Raw genomic sequence first — 16,566 nt, 5'->3', positions numbered from 1 at the left:
CCTTTTATAAGCTGGAAGAAACTACTGGTAAATAAAGAATTAGAGAGGTTATTATATGATCCCCTTATATATTTATACGTAATTATCATATACCCCCTTAAGCACCTCTTCTCCAGTGTGAACAACTTTAACTTGGCCATAGCTGAGATTTTTCATACCTTTTACAAGCTTAGTTGCCCTTCTCTGAAACCTCTCTAATAATGTCCCGTTTGAGCACCGGAGACCAAAACTGCACATCATATTCTAGATGGGGTCTTACCAGCGCTCTGTATAGTGGAAGAATGACCCCCTCCTCAATGCCCCTTTTAATACAGCTCAAGACCTTACTTGGTCTTGAAGATGTTGACTGGCATTGCTTGCTGCAGCCAAGCTTTTTATGTGCAAGGTCTCCAAGGCCTTTTCCATTATGGGTTTACCTAGTACAGTCCCTTTAAGGGTATACAGTAAGTGGCTTGCCTATTTTTACATCCCAGGTGCATGACTTTACATTTATCAACATTCAATCTCATCTGCCACTTAGCCACCCAGATTGCCAGTTTGTCAAGATCCAGCTGCAAGGATGTGCATCCTGGATAAAATTAATTGGGCCGCATAGTTTTTTGTCATCTGCAAACACTGATAAATTACTTACAGTACCTTTCCCTAAGTCATTCATGAGCAAGTCAAATAAAAGTGGGCCCAATACAAATTTACACTAGGTACTTAGGGGGTTATTTATTAAGGCACAATTTTTTAGTGGTGTCTGTGATTTATTATGTCCCGAATATGTTCCAAGTCTGAATCCATAAATAAAAGTCAATTTCAGATGTCCCCTTAACCATTTGAAGATGTTTTAACCCTCATGAAATGTTAAGAGTTTTCAGGGTTTGATGCTGGGTTTTCCTCAAAAACTAAAATTTTTTTTGTTGTTTTCAGACATCAAATTTGAAATATGTGGGTTTTTTACGTGGCAATCTGATAGTCGTTAGTGATGGGCGAATTTGCGCCGTTTCGCCGAAAAATTCGCGAATTTCGCGCGGAATTCACGAAACAGCGAAAAATTCGCGAAACGGCCAGCGCCAGTTTGACGTCCGTTTTTCGAAAAAAAAATTTGACGCCGGCGAATTTTTTCCGTTAATTTTTGCGGGCGTTTCGCGAATTTATTCACTGGCGGCGAATCGCGCAAATTCGCCGCGAATTCGCGCCTGGCGAATAAATTCGCCCATCACTAATAGTCGTATTTTTTCACAATCCAATTTTTTTTATTGATAAATAAGGGCAAATCGTGAATTCTAGTTTGGTCAGACCTTTTTTTAATTTAAAAAATCAGAACAATTCGGATTTGGATTAATAACAGTGTCCCAGGGTAATTCCTCAATAACATCTATTGTAGAAAGCAGCGCACCTCGTGGGCCCTTTTCAACACATCACATGTTTCCAAACCATAAGTAAAAGCATTGTTCTTTATTTAAACATCAGATTAATTGCAAACAGCATCTGAGGTCTGATGTGTTTCGTGCGTGCACACTTCCTCAGAGACCTTTATTGTTTAAATAAATAACAATGCTTTTACTTACAGTCTGGAAAACATGCAGTGTATTACAAGGGGCCCGGGAGTGCACTGCTTTCTACAATAGATCTGTCAGAAATGTTCTAGTGATGGACTCGGGGTGGCGGCACCCAGGTCACAACGTGAATGGGGTAAGACTCACAGCATAATGACTATTGATATATGCGATTTGATTCCTGTGTGGGGAGTTTAAGGGTGAACATACCGACTCCTTTGTTTAAGCGTGGTGTCTGGGCGGTCAGCAGCCGGCCCAAAAGTTAAGAATGGTGAGCAGTACACAGGCTATTACAAATAATGTGGCTGGAGTTAGAACCCATTAACTAATTATAGTACAACCGGGAAATGGTGCTGGAGTTTTGCTGTGTAGCCTTGGACAAATGTATGGACAATTCCTCAATAACGCCTTTTTAGTTTTAAATTCTTTAGATTTTTTAATGCTGCTAAACACTTTTGGTCACTTTTTGGACTTAAAACTTTTGGTCATCTGGTGCCTTCCTTTTACAGTATGCTAATTGTCACTGTGGGGTATTGCTAATAGCAGCAGGTAGCAGTCAGGTCAGGTAACAGATGAGACAGGCAAATCAGGTTGGCAACAACATTTGCAGGATCCTGCTGTGGTTTATTTTCACACCTGACAAAATAAAGTAAAAGTACAGCTTCAGTGCTGAATAAGAAAAGCAATAATGCAGAGTCTCACCTGACTGAAGTTTTCAACAAGGACAAAACAAAATTCACACTGCCGTCACAAGGCAGTCCTGTGGGGACATATTTCCAGGTAGAACTTGTACACGCCTGTAATTAATTTTAATGTTCCAGATGTACAGTCTAAAACCTGATGTTTTTTCAACTGGAAATTAACACTGATTCAGAATTTTCCAATGTAACATAAGAAGAAATTAAGATCAATTGTTTTTTTATACTACATAACTTTATAAGTTATATTACTTTCTTCTGCTTATAGGTTCTTATTACTTTCACTGGTTACTTGTAGGCACATACTCTCCCCTTCTTTAAACTTGGCCTGTATATTTGCATTACTAGCCACTTACTCTGCTCACTTGATTTCCATGGACTCGCTTAGATTTTTCCTGCTAATATGATCCCTGTGTTAGTTGCAACTGGAAGCAAAGAGAAAAACAGACAAACCAACCACTTTAATAATTTACTATATAAAGAAATACAAATATTCCTGCTAGTGCCTTAATCAGCTTCTGAAGGGCACAATTTTAAACAGCAAAGACCAGAGTCAAATAATATGTATGCATTGCTTTTTAGAGTATACAAATAAATCCAAAAGTAATATCCATTAACAAATTACTATTATTATATTAATGGCTTGTGTTGTCTAGTGTATATACTGGTATCTAGTCTATTTGGAATTGATACATATTTGTATGCTAATTGCAGTAATAGACGGCACCAATCATTGATTTGTTGTCTTAAAATGCCTTTATTGGGACATAGGCTCTGACCCCAAACACCCGGCAACGTTTCAGACCTTTCACGGTCTTTTCTCAAGCTTGAGAAAAGACCGTGAAAGGTCTGAAACGTTGCCGGGTGTTTGGGGTCAGAGCCTATGTCCCAATAAAGGCATTTTAAGACAACAAATCAATGATTGGTGCCGTCTATTACTGCAATTTGAATTGATGAACGGATTGAGGCTGGGAACAGTTTGACGTGCATCATACTAAAGTCTTTTGGAGGTGAGGGTGCTGACTGTGTAAATTGTGAAACATATTTGTATGCTAAAATAATATAAATGGGCAAATAATAGCATGCACCTTTTTACAATACCATAGTATCAGCTCTTTTGTAGGTTTTAATTGTACCAATTGCCTCAAGATATTCTAAATAGCCATCTTTCTACAACTGTATGCATTGTAATGGGAATGGGGGCTATAAAAGCATTTTTAACAAAGGGACAATTTAAATTTTTAAAATACGCTATTTGTGTACTAAATATAATTAATCTTTTGGTCATATTCTCTATGCTAACTCTGATTCATGTTTTTCATGTGGGATTCAAAAATCTTTGTTTTCTTTTAATCTGTTAAAGTGGTCTTTTTATAATTACTGTTACAATAGCTTCAGTATTAATGATTCCTAACATAAAGATCATGGGCACCTGGACAAAAGTTGTCATTGAGGGAACAATATTATACAACTGTTGAATTGTTTTTATTTGTATATTTAACCTTTGCTATAGAAGGGAAGCCTAGAATTCTCTGAAAAAAACCCTTTGCGTTCCAAAACGAAACTTTGAGAGTTTTACTTCATTACTCCCTATTTTATTAACCTCTCGTTTTTTATTGTTACTGGCAATTCATTGTGTTGAAATTAATTCAGCAATCTTTTCTTTTTACAGGGGTGTAGTCTTCAGCCCAAATCTAATATTTATATTCATAATCCTGCTTCATCTACCATTACTTTCAGGTAGGTTGAGGTGTAATATGTAGAGATATGCATTTCATAAGATGGCTATGACTTATCTACAGTGAAGTTTATGGTTATCAACAAGCAAACTGCACAAAAAGGTGACGTTTACCTTTAAATTAACTTCAGAGGCAATGTGCAATTATCTTTATATGGTTATTCATTTTCATCTTATATGTGTGTGTTTTTGCATTATTATCTTTATTCCGGAGTCCTCCAGCTGTAATCTGCGTGCTAGAACTACTGATCTAGAGCATTAGATATCTCAATGGAAGATGAATACACCAGCTTTTAAAGAATCTTTAGTTACATAGTTACATAGTTACATAGTTAAATTGGGTTGAAAAAAGACAAAGTCCATCAAGTTCAACCCCTCCAAATGAAAACCCATCATCCATACACACACCCCTCCCTACTTTTAATTAAAATTCTATATACCCATACCTATACTAACTATAGAGTTTAGTATCACAATAGCCTTGGATATTATGTCTGTCCAAAAAATCATCCAAGCCATTCTTAAAGGCATTAACTGAATCAGCCATCACAACATCACCCGGCAGTGCATTCCACAACCTCACTGTCCTGACTGTGAAGAACCCTCTACATTGCTTCAAATGAAAGTTCTTTTCTTCTAGTCTAAAGGGGTGGCCTCTGGTACGGTGATCCACTTTATGGGTAAAAAGGTCCCCTGCCATTTGTCTATAATGTCCTCTAATGTACTTGTAAAGTGTAATCATGTCCCCTCGCAAGCGCCTTTTTTCCAGAGAAAACAACCCCAACCTTGACAGTCTACCCTCATAATTTAAGTCTTCCGTCCCTCTAACCAATTTAGTTGCACGTCTCTGCACTCTCTCCAGCTCATTTATATCCCTCTTAAGGACTGGAGTCCAAAACTGAACTGCATACTCCAGATGAGGCCTCACCAAGGACCTATAAAGAGGCATAATTATGTTTTCATCCCTTGAGTTAATGCCCTTTTTTATGCAAGACAGAACTATTTGCTTTAGTAGTCACAGAATGACACTGCCCAGAATTAGACAACGTGTTATCTACAAAGACCCCTAGATCCTTTTCATTTAAGGAAACTCCCAACACACTGCCATTTAGTGTATAACTTGCATTTATATTATTTTTGCCAAAGTGCATAACCTTGCATTTATCAACGTTGAACCTCATTTTCCAGTTTGCTGCCCAGTTTTCCAGTTTAGACAGATCACTTTGCAAAGTGGCAGCATCCTGCATGGAACCTATAGTTCTGCACAATTTAGTATCATCTGCAAAAATAGAAACAGTACTTTCAATGCCCACCTCCAGGTCATTAATAAACAAGTTGAAAAGCAAGGGACCTAGTACAGAGCCCTGCGGTACTCCACTAACAACACTGGTCCAATTAGAAAATGTTCCATTTACCACCACTCTTTGTAGTCTATCTTTTAGCCAGTTCTCTATCCAGGTACAAATACTATGTTCCAGGCCAACATTCCTTAATTTAACCAGTAACCTTTTGTGTGGCACTGTATCAAATGCTTTAGCAAAGTCTAAGTAAATCACATCCACTGCCATCCCAGAATCGAGGTCTCTACTTACATTCTCGTAAAAAGAAATTAAGTTAGTCTGGCAAGATCTATTACGCATAAAACCATGCTGGCACAAACTCATAGTATTATGATTTGCTATGAAGTCCAGTATCTTATCCTTTATTAACCCTTCGAAAAGCTTTCCTAATACTGACGTCAGACTAACTGGCCTATAGTTTTGAGGCTGAGAACGGGATCCTTTTTTGAATAGAGGCACCACATTAGCAATTCGCCAGTCTCTCGGCACAATGCCAGATCTCAATGAATCCTGAAAAATTAAGTAAAGAGGTTTGGCAATCACAGAGCTAAGCTCGCTAATTACCCTGGGATGAATACCATCTGGCCCTGGACCTTTGTTAATCTTAACATGTTCAAGTCTCTTTTGAATTTCTTCATGTGTGAACCATGCATCATTAGTTGTATTACTAGAATTGGGAGTGTTAAGAAGGAAACCTTCACTTATTGGTTCTTCATTTGTGTACACAGATGAAAAATACGAGTTCAGAATCTGCGCTTTTATTTTGTTTTCATCAACCAGCTGACCCCCCTCTGATAGTAAGGGTCCCACCCCTTCCTGCTTCATTTTTTTACTATTGACATATTTAAAAAATAATTTGGGATTTTTTTTACTGCTTGCTGCAATATCCTTTTCTATAGCAATTTTAGCTTGCCTTATAGCTTCTTTGCATGATTTATTGGCCTCCTTGTACCTTATAAATGTTTCGGCTGTACCAGCTAACTTGAAAGCCTTAAAAGCACGTCTTTTCTTACCCACCTCAACACCAACGCTTCTATTGAACCAAAAAGGTTTTGCTTTGCAACGACGTTCCTTGCTTACAAGTGGAATATACTGACAAGTATATTTTATTAAGCAGCATTTTAAAGACTTCCCATTTTTGTTCTGTGTTTAACCCTGTGAAAAGCATTTCCCACTTAATATGTTGCAGAGATGCCCTTATACTGTCAAAGTTTGCACGTCTGAAATTTAGTGTTTTAGTTACTCCCTTATAGAATTGCTTCTGCAACAGAATCTCAAAGGAGACCATGTTATAATCACTATTCCCTAAATGCTCACCCACACAAATGTTAGAGATGAGTTCAGTATTGTTAGTTATTACAAGGTCCAAAAGAGAGTTATTCCTAGTAGGTTCTTGAACGAGCTGGAATAAAAAGTTGTCATTCAGCATATTTACAAACCTACTAGCTTTTTCTGTCTTAGCAACCCCATTACCCCAGTCAATGTCTGGATAATTGAAGTCACCCATAGCAACAACTTGACCCAGCTGTGAAGCCGCTTGTATCTGCAAGAGTAGCTCGGCTTCATACTCGACACTTATACGAGGTGGTTTATAGCATACACCAATGATAATTCTTTTTGATACCTTTTGCCCAGTCGAAATCTCTACCCAGAGTGATTCTACACCCTCACCAGTGCCAGCTATTTTTATTTCTTTAGCGCATGGCTTTAATTCAGGCTTTACATACAAACACACTCCTCCACCCTTTTTAATCCCTCTATCCCTCCTAAAAAGGGTGTAACCATTTAAATTCACAATCCAGTCACATGTTTCATCCCACCAGGTCTCAGTGATACCAATTATATCATAATTTTTAGAGCATGCAATTAATTCTAGGTCTCCCATTTTACCTGACAAACTCCGTGCATTTGCCAGCATACAGCGGAGGTTATTACTTTTACTTTTGAAATGTGCATTACTTGGTAAAGAATTATACGTTAAGTTAGTATTATTCTGTTTTCCTTGTAACAGAGGGACCTCCTTAGCTGGTAAACTGTATGCCCCCCTCACTCCTCCCCCATGACCCCTTACTAACCCCACTGCCCCGTCTACACTAGCTTCCCCATAATCCTTTCTCTCACCCACCCCCCCTTGCCTAGTTTAAACACTCCTCCAACCTCTTAGCCATTCTTTCCCCTAGCACCGCGGACCCCCTTCCATTGAGGTGCAAACCGTCACGGCTGTATAAGTTGTACCCCAACGAAAAGTCAGCCCAGTGCTCTATGAACCCAAACCCTTCCTTCCTGCACCAAGACTTTAGCCACGCATTAAGCTCCCTAAGCTCCCGCTGTTTTCCTAAACTTGCACGTGGCACAGGCAAAATTTCAGAAAAGATTACATTGGAAGACCTTTCCTTGATCTTAGAGCCTAGATCCCTGAAATCATTCTTTAAGGTCTTCCATCTACCATTTATTTTGTCATTAGTACCGATATGCACTAAGACAGCTGGGTCGTGCCCAGCCCCACCCAATAATTTGTCTATCCGATCAACCACATGCCGAACCCTGGCACCAGGTAGACAGCAAACTGTTCGGTTGTAGCGATCCGGACGACAAATTACCCTATCCACTTTCCTAATAATTGAGTCCCCTACAACAACAATCTGCTTAGGCCTGACTCTACTCTCCCCCCCACCACTACTAGAGAAACTGGTCTCCCGGCTGTTAGAGAGATCAGCCCCATCTAGAATTGCCAATCCAGAGTTCATACTCCCATCATCTTCACACAATCTGGCAAATTTGTTGCGATGTATAATCTCCGGATCAGCCTCCATTTTCCTTTTGCCCACCTTAGATTTTCTAACTGTCACCCAGCTAGCTGCCTCAACATCCTGCTGCTGTTCTGTTCCCCCCAAACTATCTGACCCCGCTAGGTCCTGCTCAGTGAGCAAAAGACTCCTTTCAAGATTGTCAATCGACCGCAGTGTTGCAATTTGTTGCTCTAGTGCTCTAACTTGAGCCTCCAAAGTGGCAATTTGCTCACAACCACCACAGAGGTAAGCATTTTGGATCTCTTGTTCCAAATCTGCATACATATGGCAGACTGTGCACTGAGTCAGACCTTCAATCTTGCTAGCACTCATTATCCCAGTTACAGATCAAAACAGGAAAAAATATAAATAAATATATAAAATAAAAATGAGGGTTTAGAACAAAACTTTTGACCTAGTTTGAACCTCCTTTAGTTTTCAACTCCGGTGTTTGTAACTCCACTTACAGAACCCCCACTTAACGAGCAAACACTTAAGAGAAGCTAACACTAGAGCAAGCTCCACTGGAGTCCCAGGGGTTCTATTTATACAGTCTGTTCAGGTGCAACTAATCAAACCCCACCCCCTCAAACGGAGGGAAAACTGCAAAGTAAAGCAGGTTGTGACAAACTTGCTGTAAGCACACTAGCACACCAAACTTTGCTGTTTAGCACCCAAGACAGAAAAAAAAAAACCTTTTAAAAAAAAAAATTAAACCACAGTAGTTAAATATAAACCTTAATATAAAAAGCAGTTAAGAAATACTTATCCTTTTCAGATGATTTGTTTGCTTTAAGTTGCTTTAAACCTGTCAGCAGCCTGATTCAAACAGACTCACTGGAGTGCCAGGGGTTCTATTTATACAGTCTGTTCAGGTGCAACTAATCAAACCCCACCCCCTCAAACGGAGGGAAAACTGCAAAGTAAAGCAGGTTGTGACAAACTTGCTGTAAGCACACTAGCACACCAAACTTTGCTGTTTAGCACCCAAGACAGAAAAAAAAAAACCTTTTAAAAAAAAAAATTAAACCACAGTAGTTAAATATAAACCTTAATATAAAAAAGCAGTTAAGAAATACTTATCCTTTTCAGATGATTTGTTTGCTTTAAGTTGCTTTAAACCTGTCAGCAGCCTGATTCAAACAGACTCACTGGAGTGCCAGGGGTTCTATTTATACAGTCTGTTCAGGTGCAACTAATCAAACCCCACCCCCTCAAACGGAGGGAAAACTGCAAAGTAAAGCAGGTTGTGACAAACTTGCTGTAAGCACACTAGCACACCAAACTTTGCTGTTTAGCACCCAAGACAGAAAAAAAAAAACCTTTTAAAAAAAAAAATTAAACCACAGTAGTTAAATATAAACCTTAATATAAAAAAGCAGTTAAGAAATACTTATCCTTTTCAGATGATTTGTTTGCTTTAAGTTGCTTTAAACCTGTCAGCAGCCTGATTCAAACAGACTCACTGGAGTGCCAGGGGTTCTATTTATACAGTCTGTTCAGGTGCAACTAATCAAACCCCACCCCCTCAAACGGAGGGAAAACTGCAAAGTAAAGCAGGTTGTGACAAACTTGCTGTAAGCACACTAGCACACCAAACTTTGCTGTTTAGCACCCAAGACAGAAAAAAAAAAAACCTTTTAAAAAAAAAATTAAACCACAGTAGTTAAATATAAACCTTAATATAAAAAAGCAGTTAAGAAATACTTATCCTTTTCAGATGATTTGTTTGCTTTAAGTTGCTTTAAACCTGTCAGCAGCCTGATTCAAACAGACTCACTGGAGTGCCAGGGGTTCTATTTATACAGTCTGTTCAGGTGCAACTAATCAAACCCCACCCCCTCAAACGGAGGGAAAACTGCAAAGTAAAGCAGGTTGTGACAAACTTGCTGTAAGCACACTAGCACACCAAACTTTGCTGTTTAGCACCCAAGACAGAAAAAAAAAAACCTTTTAAAAAAAAAAAATTAAACCACAGTAGTTAAATATAAACCTTAATATAAAAAAGCAGTTAAGAAATACTTATCCTTTTCAGATGATTTGTTTGCTTTAAGTTGCTTTAAACCTGTCAGCAGCCTGATTCAAACAGACTCACTGGAGTGCCAGGGGTTCTATTTATACAGTCTGTTCAGGTGCAACTAATCAAACCCCACCCCCTCAAACGGAGGGAAAACTGCAAAGTAAAGCAGGTTGTGACAAACTTGCTGTAAGCACACTAGCACACCAAACTTTGCTGTTTAGCACCCAAGACAGAAAAAAAAAAAACCTTTTAAAAAAAAAAATTAAACCACAGTAGTTAAATATAAACCTTAATATAAAAAAGCAGTTAAGAAATACTTATCCTTTTCAGATGATTTGTTTGCTTTAAGTTGCTTTAAACCTGTCAGCAGCCTGATTCAAACAGACTCACTGGAGTGCCAGGGGTTCTATTTATACAGTCTGTTCAGGTGCAACTAATCAAACCCCACCCCCTCAAACGGAGGGAAAACTGCAAAGTAAAGCAGGTTGTGACAAACTTGCTGTAAGCACACTAGCACACCAAACTTTGCTGTTTAGCACCCAAGACAGAAAAAAAAAAAACCTTTTAAAAAAAAAAATTAAACCACAGTAGTTAAATATAAACCTTAATATAAAAAAGCAGTTAAGAAATACTTATCCTTTTCAGATGATTTGTTTGCTTTAAGTTGCTTTAAACCTGTCAGCAGCCTGATTCAAACAGACTCACTGGAGTGCCAGGGGTTCTATTTATACAGTCTGTTCAGGTGCAACTAATCAAACCCCACCCCCTCAAACGGAGGGAAAACTGCAAAGTAAAGCAGGTTGTGACAAACTTGCTGTAAGCACACTAGCACACCAAACTTTGCTGTTTAGCACCCAAGACAGAAAAAAAAAAAACCTTTTAAAAAAAAAATTAAACCACAGTAGTTAAATATAAACCTTAATATAAAAAAGCAGTTAAGAAATACTTATCCTTTTCAGATGATTTGTTTGCTTTAAGTTGCTTTAAACCTGTCAGCAGCCTGATTCAAACAGACTCACTGGAGTGCCAGGGGTTCTATTTATACAGTCTGTTCAGGTGCAACTAATCAAACCCCACCCCCTCAAACGGAGGGAAAACTGCAAAGTAAAGCAGGTTGTGACAAACTTGCTGTAAGCACACTAGCACACCAAACTTTGCTGTTTAGCACCCAAGACAGAAAAAAAAAAAACCTTTTTAAAAAAAAAAATTAAACCACAGTAGTTAAATATAAACCTTAATATAAAAAAGCAGTTAAGAAATACTTATCCTTTTCAGATGATTTGTTTGCTTTAAGTTGCTTTAAACCTGTCAGCAGCCTGATTCAAACAGACTCACTGGAGTGCCAGGGGTTCTATTTATACAGTCTGTTCAGGTGCAACTAATCAAACCCCACCCCCTCAAACGGAGGGAAAACTGCAAAGTAAAGCAGGTTGTGACAAACTTGCTGTAAGCACACTAGCACACCAAACTTTGCTGTTTAGCACCCAAGACAGAAAAAAAAAAAACCTTTTAAAAAAAAAATTAAACCACAGTAGTTAAATATAAACCTTAATATAAAAAAAGCAGTTAAGAAATACTTATCCTTTTCAGATGATTTGTTTGCTTTAAGTTGCTTTAAACCTGTCAGCAGCCTGATTCAAACAGACTCACTGGAGTGCCAGGGGTTCTATTTATACAGTCTGTTCAGGTGCAACTAATCAAACCCCACCCCCTCAAACGGAGGGAAAACTGCAAAGTAAAGCAGGTTGTGACAAACTTGCTGTAAGCACACTAGCACACCAAACTTTGCTGTTTAGCACCCAAGACAGAAAAAAAAAAAACCTTTTAAAAAAAAAAATTAAACCACAGTAGTTAAATATAAACCTTAATATAAAAAAGCAGTTAAGAAATACTTATCCTTTTCAGATGATTTGTTTGCTTTAAGTTGCTTTAAACCTGTCAGCAGCCTGATTCAAACAGACTCACTGGAGTGCCAGGGGTTCTATTTATACAGTCTGTTCAGGTGCAACTAATCAAACCCCACCCCCTCAAACGGAGGGAAAACTGCAAAGTAAAGCAGGTTGTGACAAACTTGCTGTAAGCACACTAGCACACCAAACTTTGCTGTTTAGCACCCAAGACAGAAAAAAAAAAAACCTTTTAAAAAAAAAATTAAACCACAGTAGTTAAATATAAACCTTAATATAAAAAAGCAGTTAAGAAATACTTATCCTTTTCAGATGATTTGTTTGCTTTAAGTTGCTTTAAACCTGTCAGCAGCCTGATTCAAACAGACTCACTGGAGTGCCAGGGGTTCTATTTATACAGTCTGTTCAGGTGCAACTAATCAAACCCCACCCCCTCAAACGGAGGGAAAACTGCAAAGTAAAGCAGGTTGTGACAAACTTGCTGTAAGCACACTAGCACACCAAACTTTGCTGTTTAGCACCCAAGACAGAAAAAAAAAAAACCTTTTAAAAAAAAAAATTAAACCACAGTAGTTAAATATAAACCTTAATATAAAAAAGCAGTTAAGAAATACTTATCCTTTTCAGATGATTTGTTTGCTTTAAGTTGCTTTAAACCTGTCAGCAGCCTGATTCAAACAGACTCACTGGAGTGCCAGGGGTTCTATTTATACAGTCTGTTCAGGTGCAACTAATCAAACCCCACCCCCTCAAACGGAGGGAAAACTGCAAAGTAAAGCAGGTTGTGACAAACTTGCTGTAAGCACACTAGCACACCAAACTTTGCTGTTTAGCACCCAAGACAGAAAAAAAAAAAACCTTTTAAAAAAAAAATTAAACCACAGTAGTTAAATATAAACCTTAATATAAAAAAGCAGTTAAGAAATACTTATCCTTTTCAGATGATTTGTTTGCTTTAAGTTGCTTTAAACCTGTCAGCAGCCTGATTCAAACAGACTCACTGGAGTGCCAGGGGTTCTATTTATACAGTCTGTTCAGGTGCAACTAATCAAACCCCACCCCCTCAAACGGAGGGAAAACTGCAAAGTAAAGCAGGTTGTGACAAACTTGCTGTAAGCACACTAGCACACCAAACTTTGCTGTTTAGCACCCAAGACAGAAAAAAAAAAAACCTTTTAAAAAAAAAATTAAACCACAGTAGTTAAATATAAACCTTAATATAAAAAAGCAGTTAAGAAATACTTATCCTTTTCAGATGATTTGTTTGCTTTAAGTTGCTTTAAACCTGTCAGCAGCCTGATTCAAACAGACTCACTGGAGTGCCAGGGGTTCTATTTATACAGTCTGTTCAGGTGCAACTAATCAAACCCCACCCCCTCAAACGGAGGGAAAACTGCAAAGTAAAGCAGGTTGTGACAAACTTGCTGTAAGCACACTAGCACACCAAACTTTGCTGTTTAGCACCCAAGACAGAAAAAAAAAAAAACCTTTTAAAAAAAAAATTAAACCACAGTAGTTAAATATAAACCTTAATATAAAAAAGCAGTTAAGAAATACTTATCCTTTTCAGATGATTTGTTTGCTTTAAGTTGCTTTAAACCTGTCAGCAGCCTGATTCAAACAGACTCACTGGAGTGCCAGGGGTTCTATTTATACAGTCTGTTCAGGTGCAACTAATCAAACCCCACCCCCTCAAACGGAGGGAAAACTGCAAAGTAAAGCAGGTTGTGACAAACTTGCTGTAAGCACACTAGCACACCAAACTTTGCTGTTTAGCACCCAAGACAGAAAAAAAAAAACCTTTTAAAAAAAAAATTAAACCACAGTAGTTAAATATAAACCTTAATATAAAAAAGCAGTTAAGAAATACTTATCCTTTTCAGATGATATTAATTAAAATAATAAGCACAATAAAAATGTAGCCTCTTGATCAATCCGTTTTCTGGTTGTTGAGGTCCCTAGCACTACAGCTAAATCATATTTTAGATTTGAGGTTGGAGAGAAACAGGCAATAACAGCAGATAATTGATTGTAATACATCCATCAACAACATGTTGTTATCTGGGTGCTAGAACTACTGATCCAGAGCAATAGATATCTCAATGGAAGATGAATACACTAGCTCCTAAAGAATTAGTCATAACAAGTAAAATAATAAGTACAATAAAAATGTAGCCTCTTGATCAACCTGTTTTCTGATTGCCGAGGTCCCTGGCACTGCAGCTGAATCATATTTTAGATTTGAAGTTGGAGAAAAACAGACAAAAAGATAATTGATTGTAATACATCCATCTAGAACATTTTAAAGGTTATTTTAAAGGAAAATCGCCTCTTGAAGGCTTTCTTTCATTTTTTCCATACATAAACCCATCTAGTTGCACTTATTCAAGGCCTTGTACATTGACTATGGTTTCAATGTCATTTATATGACTATGGCTTCAATGTCATTTATATTATATAATTAACTACATTTATTACAAAATATGTTGTTGTGACAAAATCATATATTTAATCTGTCATGTAGAATAATTAGGCAACTCTCTGTGGCTTATAGTGATTATTTTACCCTGTCAAGGCTGTGATTTATAATCACTGTTCCCTAATCTCTTCCCTGCTCATATCCATTACTTTTTCCTGCAATGCAATAGTTAAATATGAACCAAGTTTAAATAGCTTCTCCATTTCTTGCAGCCCTGCTATTTACATTGACAATATACAGTATACCTGACAATATCTACTGTATCTTTTGTAGAATTTCAACAACATCAAAATGAATAAGATAAGGCTTAATAAGATTATGTCAGACTACAGGTACTGGGGTGTCCACTAAATTAACAATATGAAAACAGAAACACACAAGGGACTTTTAACTCCACAATACAAGTGTCGGAAATGATCTACAAATAATAAAGGTAATTACACATCAAAGTAAAATAAAAAACGATTTTATTCACCACCATGCCATACTGATCAAGTGGAATTAAAAACATTTAAAAAGTAAGCAGCGCTGAATATGAAGCTGAAGGGATCCCTTCTATGAGGACATAAACCCCAAAGGCTGATTGTATTAATCAGCTATGGGAAAAATTTGCATGCTATTGTGCAAGATAATAGGTAGTCCTATGGCATTGAAGGACGTAATGAAAAGGCTTTGGAACAATAAATGCAGAATTGCAATTGTAAACTCCTTAGGTTAATTATATTCAATAGGGCAAATCCATGTTGATCCTAATGAGGAGAAATTCCTAAACTTAGAAACAAAACAGCATGCATGTATTCCCCAACATCATATGATGTAAGAAGAGGATTGCAAGATGAATGCCTAAATATTTATTGCCCATGGGCCAGTGTTCAGTTCAAGAAAATAACTCCAATATTGAGGGTTATTGCTTTTCTGAGCATGCTGGAGTCTGTATAGTGCTGGGGGTGCGTTATCTCCACATGCGATATGCAGTGGTGATTGAACAGTCCAGATAATCTCAACTAGCGATGTAAGTATCGCAACATGTACTTCCAAATGTTACAGACAGTTTGTGGGTAATGTATCCGCCGCTCTCTGTAGCGGTCATGTGACACTCAAATGAGATAGTAATTGTACCGACCTTGTATCAGGTTGCGCTCTCGGGTAACTTCAGGATTGATTAGATTAGCCGTATAACATCGCTACCACAGTCCTCCACTTAGCACGCCAGAATGCTGTCCAGAAGAGCCTCCCTGCGACGGACGCAGCGCTGAACCTCAACAGCTGTTTCGCCACAATTCGTGGTTTTGTCAAGAGGCCAAAAGCCGGAAATGCTTGAGATTTAAAGATAGCATCATGTGACTCTTATGCCTAGCTACGTAATGGTGACTTGTATCCAAAGGGTTTGTATCCAAAGGAATTGTATCCTAAAAGATAGTTTGTATTCAAACAAGTGAATACAAATGTGATTGTAACCACAGTAGCAATACATTGTATACTTTGTATCATCTCCTTGAAAAAAGCCAATTCGATCTCTGTTGTAGGCAAATGCCATTGGTAAGGGATGATGTCCGAGATTGTAGTTGGAATGTCAAAAAGGGGGGGGGCATACAATCCAATGCAAATAGTAAAAGTTAATTAATTAAATGTGAACACTATGTGGTCACCAATTAGGAAACTAATACATGAGCTATAGTATGGCAAGGTGGTAGCGTAATTTCGAGAGTGACATTTTGGCTTTTAAATGAGATCATTAATTATAATTCTATCTCAATGGAGATTCCTGAAACCATGTCCATATAGTACACATAAAGGGGTAGTATAAACAAAAAATGAACAAAAACAAAACAAAAAGCGGAAAACAATAAAAAATGAAAATGAAAAAAGAAAGCAGTAAATATAAAAAATCTATTATTATAAACCCAAAACGATTGGAAACTCAACAACAGCCAAATTTATTTATTGATATAGGCTTGGAAATTAAGGCGACCATTCAATCCAGAAGAGGATTTATATGTATTTTTTTTTTAACAATTCTTTTTATTGAAACTTATTGTACAGTCAGTGAA

The sequence above is a fragment of the Xenopus laevis genome, chromosome 7L (assembly GCF_017654675.1).
Source record: "Xenopus laevis strain J_2021 chromosome 7L, Xenopus_laevis_v10.1, whole genome shotgun sequence".
NCBI lineage: Eukaryota > Metazoa > Chordata > Amphibia > Anura > Pipidae > Xenopus > Xenopus laevis.
Note: the sequence above shows the minus strand (reverse complement) of the source record.